Source organism: Molossus molossus, unplaced genomic scaffold (assembly GCF_014108415.1).
Source record: "Molossus molossus isolate mMolMol1 unplaced genomic scaffold, mMolMol1.p scaffold_m16_p_2, whole genome shotgun sequence".
NCBI classification, from domain to species: domain Eukaryota; kingdom Metazoa; phylum Chordata; class Mammalia; order Chiroptera; family Molossidae; genus Molossus; species Molossus molossus.
This window is the reverse complement of record NW_023425355.1, coordinates 87,259,556-87,268,682: the sequence shown is the minus strand read 5'-3', so window position 1 is coordinate 87,268,682 and position 9,127 is coordinate 87,259,556. Positions and strand designations below refer to the sequence as shown.

Below are 9,127 nucleotides of genomic sequence, written 5' to 3'. Positions count from 1 at the left end.
TCAGCTGCTTTCTCCGTAACCTTCCTGTGAGGAGTCCTCCTGCCTCAAGGGGATCAGGTGCTCCTGGAAGTTATCCTTTCCCCCTGTCCTGGGTATGGGCTCCAGTAACCACCTGGGGTTTGAAAGTGCAGTCAGGTACTTCTGATTCAAGTTGGTCAGTAGAGCTTTCTTCCTTTTTGTTAAATATGTTTTTCTTGATTTTAGAGAGAGGGGAAGGGAGGAGAGAGAGACAGAAACATCGATGAGAGAGAAACATCGATGGGCTGCCTTCTGCATGCCCCCCACTGGGGATCAAGCCCACAACCCGGGCATGTGCCCTGACTGGGAATCGAACTGGTGACCTCTAGGTGCATGGGACAACGCTCAACCCCGGAGCCACACTGGCAGAGCTCAGTACAGCTTGATTTTCCAGGTCCAATACCTCTTCAGGAGCTAAGTTTTCTGGGCACTGCAAAGTTTCCCCCATGTCGACAAGCCCTGGGCACCAAGAAAGAAGCACAGAGATGGTTTTCCTTCCACGAACCAAGGCCTGTCTGTGAGAGAAAATGGTTATTCAAAGTTACAACCACTGGAGACTAAGCTGATTTCACCAAACCCACACGGAGTGAGCTGGGTCGGTCCCTCTGACAGAGCACTTCCAATGTGTCTAACTCCGTTCAGGGAATTCTGCGTGAGGCCTGGGCTGAGAGAGAAATGAAGAGGACAGGGCCTGGTCCTCATCAGCTCCACCCAGTATTGGGCAGGTCCCAGCCAGACAGCCGAGGGCAGCACGTACAGGGCCGAAGGGCCCTGGCTGCTGTGGGGACCCACAGGCAATCGGGTCCCAAGCACTGCACCAGGTGAAAGGAGCTGATGCCAGACCTCAACCACTGAGGGCTGAGGCAACCTGCTCAGGAAGCCATGGGCAGTGGGCATGGGGCAGGTGTGTGAGGTCAGCGTCTGGAGCACACCCGACCTTCTCTGTGTGCTGTGCAGCCTCTCCTGGTCTGTCACATGCACACACATGTGTACGCACATAAACACACATGCGTGCACAAGGCAACACCACATGCACACTTGGACCTGTCCCTGTCTCTCAGATCACCAACGGGAACTGAGGCCCCAGGTAGACAGAAGGGTTTACCCAAGGTCTTGGAAACTCGGCCCACGGAACCCAGCCCAGGCCCCATGCTGCCCCCTTGAAGGTGTGCTGCTTACAGAAACCACGGACCCACCTCAACAGGTTCAAAAGAAAACAAGCCCAGAACTCCTGAGCAAGGTCCTGGGGGTACCCTCGGAAGTGTCTGAGCAGTGCTTGGGTGTCGGCAATTGCCAGCTGTCACTCCAAGGCCATACTTCTCCTCTTCCGGAAGCAGGGCTGAGTCTGCACGGGGATCCACCCCAGCCTCTCCAGCAGCAGCCCCCTGCAGACTCTGTCTTCCCAGTCCCTGTGAGCAATGTGGATGGCGATGGTACAGTGCCGGTGGCTACTCAGCAAGGGACACCAACAAGTCTACAGAGTCTTGATCCCATTTAAGACCACGCCTACGTAAGGCTGCTTGCTGGAAGGAGAGGCAGCAAAACTTCATCTCCCAGAGACCTGTAGGCATCACGTGGCCTGTGGAAGCATGAATGTCAATAAGCATCATGCACCGGCTCTCCAAGCTCTTGGCCTGTGGGCTGACCTCTCTCCAACGTCCCCTGGGGGCCCTGGAACACCTCTGACAGGTTGGTGGCAGAGCAGAGTGTTGGCTCCTTCTTTCTATCACCAGGCAGTCAGCTACCAGGCCCAGTGGAAAGGGGTGGCAATGGGGATGCCTGGTTCCTCAGATGGAGTTTTTGGGAGCCCAAGGAAGAAGGCTGAGGGCAGCTGAGAAAGGCAGTCAGCGTGGAGTGTGGTCAGTTCTACAAAGGAGGTCACTAAGGCCAGGGGAGCACGGAGCAGGGAGGGAGGGCCTTTTGGCTTCACACGGGGTGGGGCGGCTCTAGTCCTCTCCCAGCACAGACCATCCTGGGCTTAGGTACTTCTGCCCACCCTCACCCACCTCAGCTCTATCAGCTCCTTGGCCCTGCCACCCCCAAGGAGCTGCAAGTCCCCGAGCACCCTGGCCCCTCTCCCAGGGCTGTTGATAGCAAATCCTTAGAATCCAACCTTAGCTGGGCCCTGAGGATGCTGTATGAGCTTTGATAATCCTTCCAGGTATCTCCTGCCCTTCCCTTTGGGTGCCACCCTCCTCCATCCCTTGGCTGCACCGCTGCCATCCACTGTCAGTAGACACCTCTGCCTGCCCTCCCACCCCGAGACTAGAGAAATGAGCAAGGGGATCAGGAACAGCTGGCACCAGTACTCACTCACCATCCCCATGCCAGGACATGGGATGGGCATGATCCACAGAGCCTGGAATTCAATCCTCAAATGAGTGTATACGGGCAGCACCCCTGTCACTCCATCCTGCAGTTGAGAAGGTGGCACCGAGGGATGGATAGATGGCCCACGATCACGGGGGCCCGACTGCATCACCCCCTGCCCTTGTCTCCCTTCCTTGTACCTGGGGAAGGAGGTCCTTCCTCCTCGTTAAGGGACAGAGCTGTGCTGCGGCAGGAGCAGAAACCTGGGCCAAACACCCAGCCAGGCCATAGTATCTGGAGGGGCTTCAGTCTCCACAGGGCTGTGAGTACCTGCACCTCACAGGACAGTCACAGCCGGTGGCTACCCATCGTCATCCTCATGAGGCCTGAGCCTTGGCTCTGCCCTCCAGGCCTGAGCACCCACTCTGGTCTGTCTCTCCCCTCCTGTCTTTGAAGGACAGAAACCTCACTCAGCTATTATGTCCTTGTGTTTATGAGAACACACCCACCCTCAAAGACAAGGCCCGGAGGATGAAAGCTGCCTGGGGCTCACTCCCTTCCCAACCCACTGCCCTGCCAGTCCCTGTGCCCAGGGCCTCTGCATCCTCTCCCTTTCTCCACCTGGGCCGCCTTCCCCTGGGCTCTGGACCCCACCCCTCTCGCTCACCCAAGGACCGTATCCGTAAAGAAAAGGGCTTTGGAGAGTTAATCTGGTTAAAATGAGACCCCTTTCCCCCCCTCTAATGGCCGGTGTCCTCATCTAAAGGGGGATTCACAGACAGACTTGCATGCAGGAGAATCCCTTGTGAAGACGAAGGCTGAGATCTATAGGCCACGGGATGCCAAAGCCTGCCTGAAAACCACCAGAAGCGGGCTGAGGGATGGGCCGATTCTCTCTCAGTCCTCAGTAGAGGCAAACTCGGCCAGACACCTGGATCTCTGACCCCCGGCGTCCGCAACTGTGAGATGACAGGTGATTGTTGCTTAAGCACCTGGGGCTGTGGAGCTTCGACGTGACCACCCCGTGAAGGACCACAGAGGCACAGCTCTTTCCCGCACATCTCTCGGGGCAGAGAATGATTTCGCCATGGACAGCACATCCAGCACATCCCTGCACGTCTGTATGTTTTCTCCTATCCCCTAGTGTGCTGAGGTATGCTGTCCCTTTGGTGGTGCCCATGATTGGCTGACTTTCCCCTACTGCTGACGAATCACAGGCCGCTTTGCACTTCCTGCCACTCTAAAGCACACGACCACACACCTTCGCTGACTGAAGACTGGTGAAGAGGAGGCCTGGTTCACCACCTCACCCCGCACACCGGAGAGGCTGATACACGCCAGCAGCCGGCCTTCCACAGAAGCTCACCCGAGGATGCTCTGCCCACCAGGGGCCAGGGTGCCATTTCCTCATCCTCTTGTCAGCCCTGAGGATCACCACTGTGCTTATCCTTTGCCCACCTGACCGGCGACAAAGTGTCACCCTAGTCACTGGGTTTCGAGCATTTTGGATGGAGGCTGGATGCCCCCTGTGGCCTGCTCATGTGTACTTCTGCTGATTTATGGGCCTAGTTTGCGCCATTGTGTTTCTTGGCCCTGTTCTCATCAAGGCCACAAAATCACAACAAGGAGACCTGAACTGTGTGGGTGGCCGCCCCAGGGAGAATTGAGGTAACTGTAAAGGCACGAAGAGGGCTGACTGACCTCCTGCCTCACGGTGCAGGGTACCTGCTTTGCAGCCTGAGAGAGAAACACTCGTCCACTTGTCTGTGCTTCTTCACCTGCACGGGGACTAGAGGGGTGCTGAGACAAGGTCATTAGGGACAAGCCAGCAAGGTTGACTAACATACCAGAACAGTCGTCTACTCAGCAGGGATTGCAAAGCAGCCGGACCGAGGACGTTCCCACTGATGGGAAACACACTTGGGGTTTGGTTCTTCTAATGATGGCAGTGGCTCTCTCCTCCCCTACCTGGTCAGGGACCCCATGATGGCCCAGCCAGCAGCACAGAAAATCATTTCTTGTAAGTAGGTCGTGTTCTTATACCCCAGCAGATCTCCGTATGTAAGAGGAGAAGAATCTCATCTCCCTTCACATCACCACATGGGAAGGATTTGGGGACCCTACAGCGCCATTCTCCTCCATGTAATCCTGGGTAGGTCCCACTGGGAGCGGTGTCATGGGCAACCAGCTGAGCACCACACAGTCTGGCGTCTGGGTGCCGTGGTGACAGCCTAAGGGTCAAGCAGGAAGCAGGGAGGACAGACCTGTGCTTGTGGATCAGTATACTGGTTTGTATGAGCAGAGGCTTCAGAGGCCCTTTGCAGGCCCACACATATTTACCTTACAAGGATGGTGGGCAAGTGAAGGTAGCCAGAAGAGGAGACAGAACAGTGCAGCTTGGGCTGCGGTGGGAGTGCTCCCAGCCCCACAGCACAGTAAACCCCAACCCTGAAGTACTGTTCTTTGGAGGGCCCAGCAGGCTGGCAACTGCACTGAGCATCCTGGCTCCCTTCCGCTGAAGCAGGGCTCCTGGCCCCACTGGCCATGCAAGTCTGTAAGCTCTGGGCTGACCCAGCTGAGGCCACCACACAAGGCAGTTCTCCCCTCCCCCCCCAGGGCCCTGTGATACTGCCAGTGCCTAGAAGATGGCCTCCCATGCCCTGAGGACGAGGAGAGACCACAGAACACCAGGCGCACATCCTGGCTTCGCATCAGCTCCCTTGGGACCACTGCCAGGTGACTGGTGGTGGTATTAACCACCCTGCGCTGGCAGATACAAAAACCCCCTTTTTCACAGGCTTACAAAGGCACATAGACACATACATACATACATAATTAGCAGGCCCAGACTCTCAGCAGCACGCCCAGATGCAGCAGTGTGCCCTAACCCAGCCAGAGGCCTGGATGCAGCAGCACGCATGTCCGGATTCAGCAAGCACATAGCTGCCACGTGGGTGAGCAGCCAGGCAGTGACTTAAACATGCACGTTAAGTGCACACGTCGACACGCACGCAGGCCACGGTTGCGACGAGACATTGTAGGACTCACGGGACACTGAGTCTGGGAGGATGACCAGGGCAGGTCTGGGACTCCAGACCAGTGGCCAGAAAGGAAGGGGAAGGAGAAAAGGGATGTGGGGTGGGGAGGGCAAGGGGCGGGGCTAGGCAAACCAAGGGGCGGGGCTTGGGGAGAAGGCAGAGCTGGGGGAGGAGGGTCTGGGTGAGACCTGTGGAAAGAGCCGGGGGAGGGGGGTGTAGCTGGGAGCCGAACTGTGAGAAAGCTCTGGGAGGAGCTGCGGGATGTCTTTGGAGGAGCTGTGAAGAAGCTGGTGGAGGAGGATCTGCGGGAGGGGGTGCGGGAGGCGGAGCTCAGGGAGCAATATCTGGGGAGGACTTATGGGAAAGAGATGGGGGAGGAGGAGCTTCGGGGGTGACGGAGGCCCTAGGGAACTCTGGGTAGTGAGGAGAGCTGGCGGGCCGGTATCTGGGTGTGGACTGGTGGGAAATAGCTGGGGGAGTGCCTGGGGGCGGAACTGTGATGGGCGGGGCGCTGGGGAGGCTGAACTGGGGGAGGTGTATATGAAGGATGACCTGTGGGACAGAGCTAGAGGAATAGCTGGGAGCAGAACTGTGAGAAAGCAGGGGGTGGAGCTGCAGGGTGGAGCAGGGCAGAGCCTGTGGATTGCTGTGGAGGTGTGGGCTCCGCTGCACATAGATGGGGATGGACAAGGGCGAAGCTGTGGGAAAGCTGGGGAGGGTGAGGGCATAGCTGGGTGCGGGGAGGAGAAACTGAGGAGGTGGAGCCTTGGGGAGAGTGGGGCGGAGCTGGCAGGGATATACCTTTGGGCACTGGGAACCACGTGGCAGGTGGGCTACGCCCACTCCATGGCCAAGGCCAGGCAGTGCCCTTTTGGTCAGCGTGCCTTGTGCACTCAGTCTGCGCTGCATCCGTAGGCATGAGTCATAGTGGCAGCCTAGGGTCCTCAATGACCTACGCGAACCCGCAGAGTGGACCCCGGGGGAGAGGCAGGCCCCAGACCACAGAACAGCTAGCCTGAGTCCTGCACCTAAGGGCTGCATGCCCAGGCCAGCTCTGCTTTCTGCAAGCTCCTCCACCCCACCCCCTCGCCGCCCACCGGTAGTGGCGGTAGGGTCTTGAGGTAAAGTCTTCATATTGCACTTTTTGTTGCAGGTGAGAAGAAAAATCCCCACTGTTTCCTGCTGCCCCTCAGAGCTGACATGTCTCAAACAAAGACAGCTTCCCTGTCAGCTGTTTCTTTTCTTCCACCCCTCAGTTATGCGCTAAACCCCCTCAGTGCCACCACACCTGACTCCTCGTGTCCACTGACCCTCGCTCTTCCTCGCTTTTACTTGATGACTAAGTCTTGTGGCCCTGCCTCTAAAGTGCCTGATCAGAAGAAGTGCTACTCTTCCTCCTCCCCACTTCTCCCCGAGTTCAGGCTTCATGGTCTGGCGCCACTGCTACTACCTGAGTCTCCCCAATGGCGTGGACAACCCGGTCTTTCCTCCTCCCGTGGGTCCTCCAAGGTCCCATCAAACTGCACAGCTGTCCTTATCAGCCCCCAACTGAAAACCCTGCGGAGTCTTCTCTTGTTTAAGCCCAAACACCTGGGGGCCATGGGAGGGCCTTCCAGTGGTCCCAGCTCTCCCTCATTGCCCAGCATCTGGGTCACTGTGCTGCAGACTGCCTGCACCCTAGGTGCCCCCACACCTTCTACCAGGACTCCGCCTTTGGCTCCAGTGGTTCCAGAGGCCTGGAATGCCTGCCTCCTCCTGTCCTTCCAGGTTCAACTTTAACATCCCCTTCTTTACCCCACACCCAAGCATCAGGTACTCTTATGTCCCAGTTCTAGTAGCACCCTATGCCTTCCCACCTTCCTTCCTTTACTGGGATCTTATCTCCCAGGGTTGTAACTACTTGCCTCCGAGAGTCTGGGCCCGCTCAGGCACTCTGAGTTGTTTGAAGGCAAGGCCTGTGCCTTACCGGTTTCTGTAAACTGGGTGTCCAGGCCACAGTAGTTGCTTAGTGAATGTTGAGTCAACAGAGGACTTCTTTCTGTTCCAGCGAACTGCACCTACTCTCTTCTGGCAGAAGCTGGAGGTAACAGAAATGCTGGCCATGAGGTGAGGGGAAGAGGGTTCCTTCACGGGATTTAGGCCTCAGAGCTATAGGCGCCTTTAATGATCACCAGGTCCAACTACATCCACGCTGGCCTTCCCTCCCCGGCTCCTCACGCCAAGAACGGTTTCCAGCTGCTGCCGAGCAGGACAAAGCCTCACGTAGGGGTTTCAAGACACGAAGGAGGGTTCCACTGTGTGGCCAGCTGGTGGTGTTCCTCCCAAATCCTGTTGTTTGAAAAAATAGAATTTGTACAATGAGCTAGAGACTTTCACTCTGTGGCTGCTGGTGGGAGAGTGTGATGGCACTGCAGAAAGACTCCCTTTCCTGATGCTCATGTGTATGCTGAAAACAGGGTATAGGATCTCTCCCTCAGGGAGCAGAAAAGTAAAGGTGAGGAGTGTGGTCTGATGAAAGGGAAGAGCAAGTATAGAGGACGCAAGGTCAATTCCATGCTGGGTGGGTGGCCCCAGAAAGAGTGGCCTGGCCATGTTGCAGGTGGGGGTGGGATGGTATTTGGCTGCCCCTGTCACAGGGGCCCAGTTGTAACTCAATCCTGATTTTTCAGTACAAGAAAAAGTTGGCACAGACCCTAAAACGATCTGATTTCTGACCTCCAGGTGACAAGGTGACATTCTCTTCACCATCTGCTACCCATCCCCTCTCATGAACAAAGTCCTGGCAGGGACAGGCCTTTACTCCCTCCCTCTCCGGTCATCTTGGCAGGCAGGTCAGCCTTCACCTCCCAGACCCAGCCCCTTCCTGCCTTTCCAGAGGTGCCCTGGAGACCTGGCAGCTGTCAGAGAATGTCAGGGGCCTTCGTGGGACTCCTCCTGCTCCCTCCCAGCCACTGTGCCTCTGCTGCCCCCACCCCTGCCCCTGCTACAATGCTCCCTTCCTCCCGTGGCCAGAGATGGCTCCTCCTCAAGCTCCGCTTCTTCCACAGCCTGCAATTCCATCCTCATAACTCACCCACTCTTCCTTTTAGGAAGTCCTTGCCATTTCTGCCATTGCTCTTTGTGGGGACTGTACACGTGGGCCACGTCTTTAGAGCCCAGGGAACCTGGGGAAAGTCAGCCTCCCTTTCTTGTCCCCCTGGAGGCACCCTGCAGAACTCCCTGTCCCCCATGGCCCTCTGAGCACTTACCTTTGCAGTTGCTGTCCGTCTTCACCCCATTGTGCATGACTCTTTGGCTCTGAGGCCCGGAGAGGTTTCCAGTTTGCTCCTGCCACAGGTTTTTTGCACCACCGGGCTGGGACCTGCTTGACCCACCTTCCTGGTTTCCCTCCTCTACTTCTCAGCATGTCCCTTTTTGTCCTCGCAGAACTGTCTGTGGCTCATTCTTCTGTTGAGCTGCTTGTCTTCTTTGTGTCAAGTTGTGGGCAAGCATTGTGAAATGAAGAGCCTAACCCCACCTTTGTAGTTTCTGTTTCAGATTCCTCCTCCTGCCCCCCTCCCCCCCACACACCCAGGGACTGATTTCCTGCTCCTTGCAGGCCTGCTTTGGACTCAGTATTCGCCTGGACTCTCCAAATTGTAAGCCACCCCACAGGTCAGGGACTGTCCCACTGACCCTCCCGCTGGAGGCTGCCTGCCACCTGGGATGAGAGGTCCCCTGGGAGGAGGTGTCCTTGCATCCAGCACTCTGCCTGTGAGAAA

General features: G+C 57.0%; 1 pseudogene; it reads right to left on the bottom strand.

The window, feature by feature from the left end:
- On the bottom strand, positions 1-1,748 carry LOC118635374 (annotated as a pseudogene).
- Positions 1,749-9,127: the final 7,379 nt, after the last annotated feature.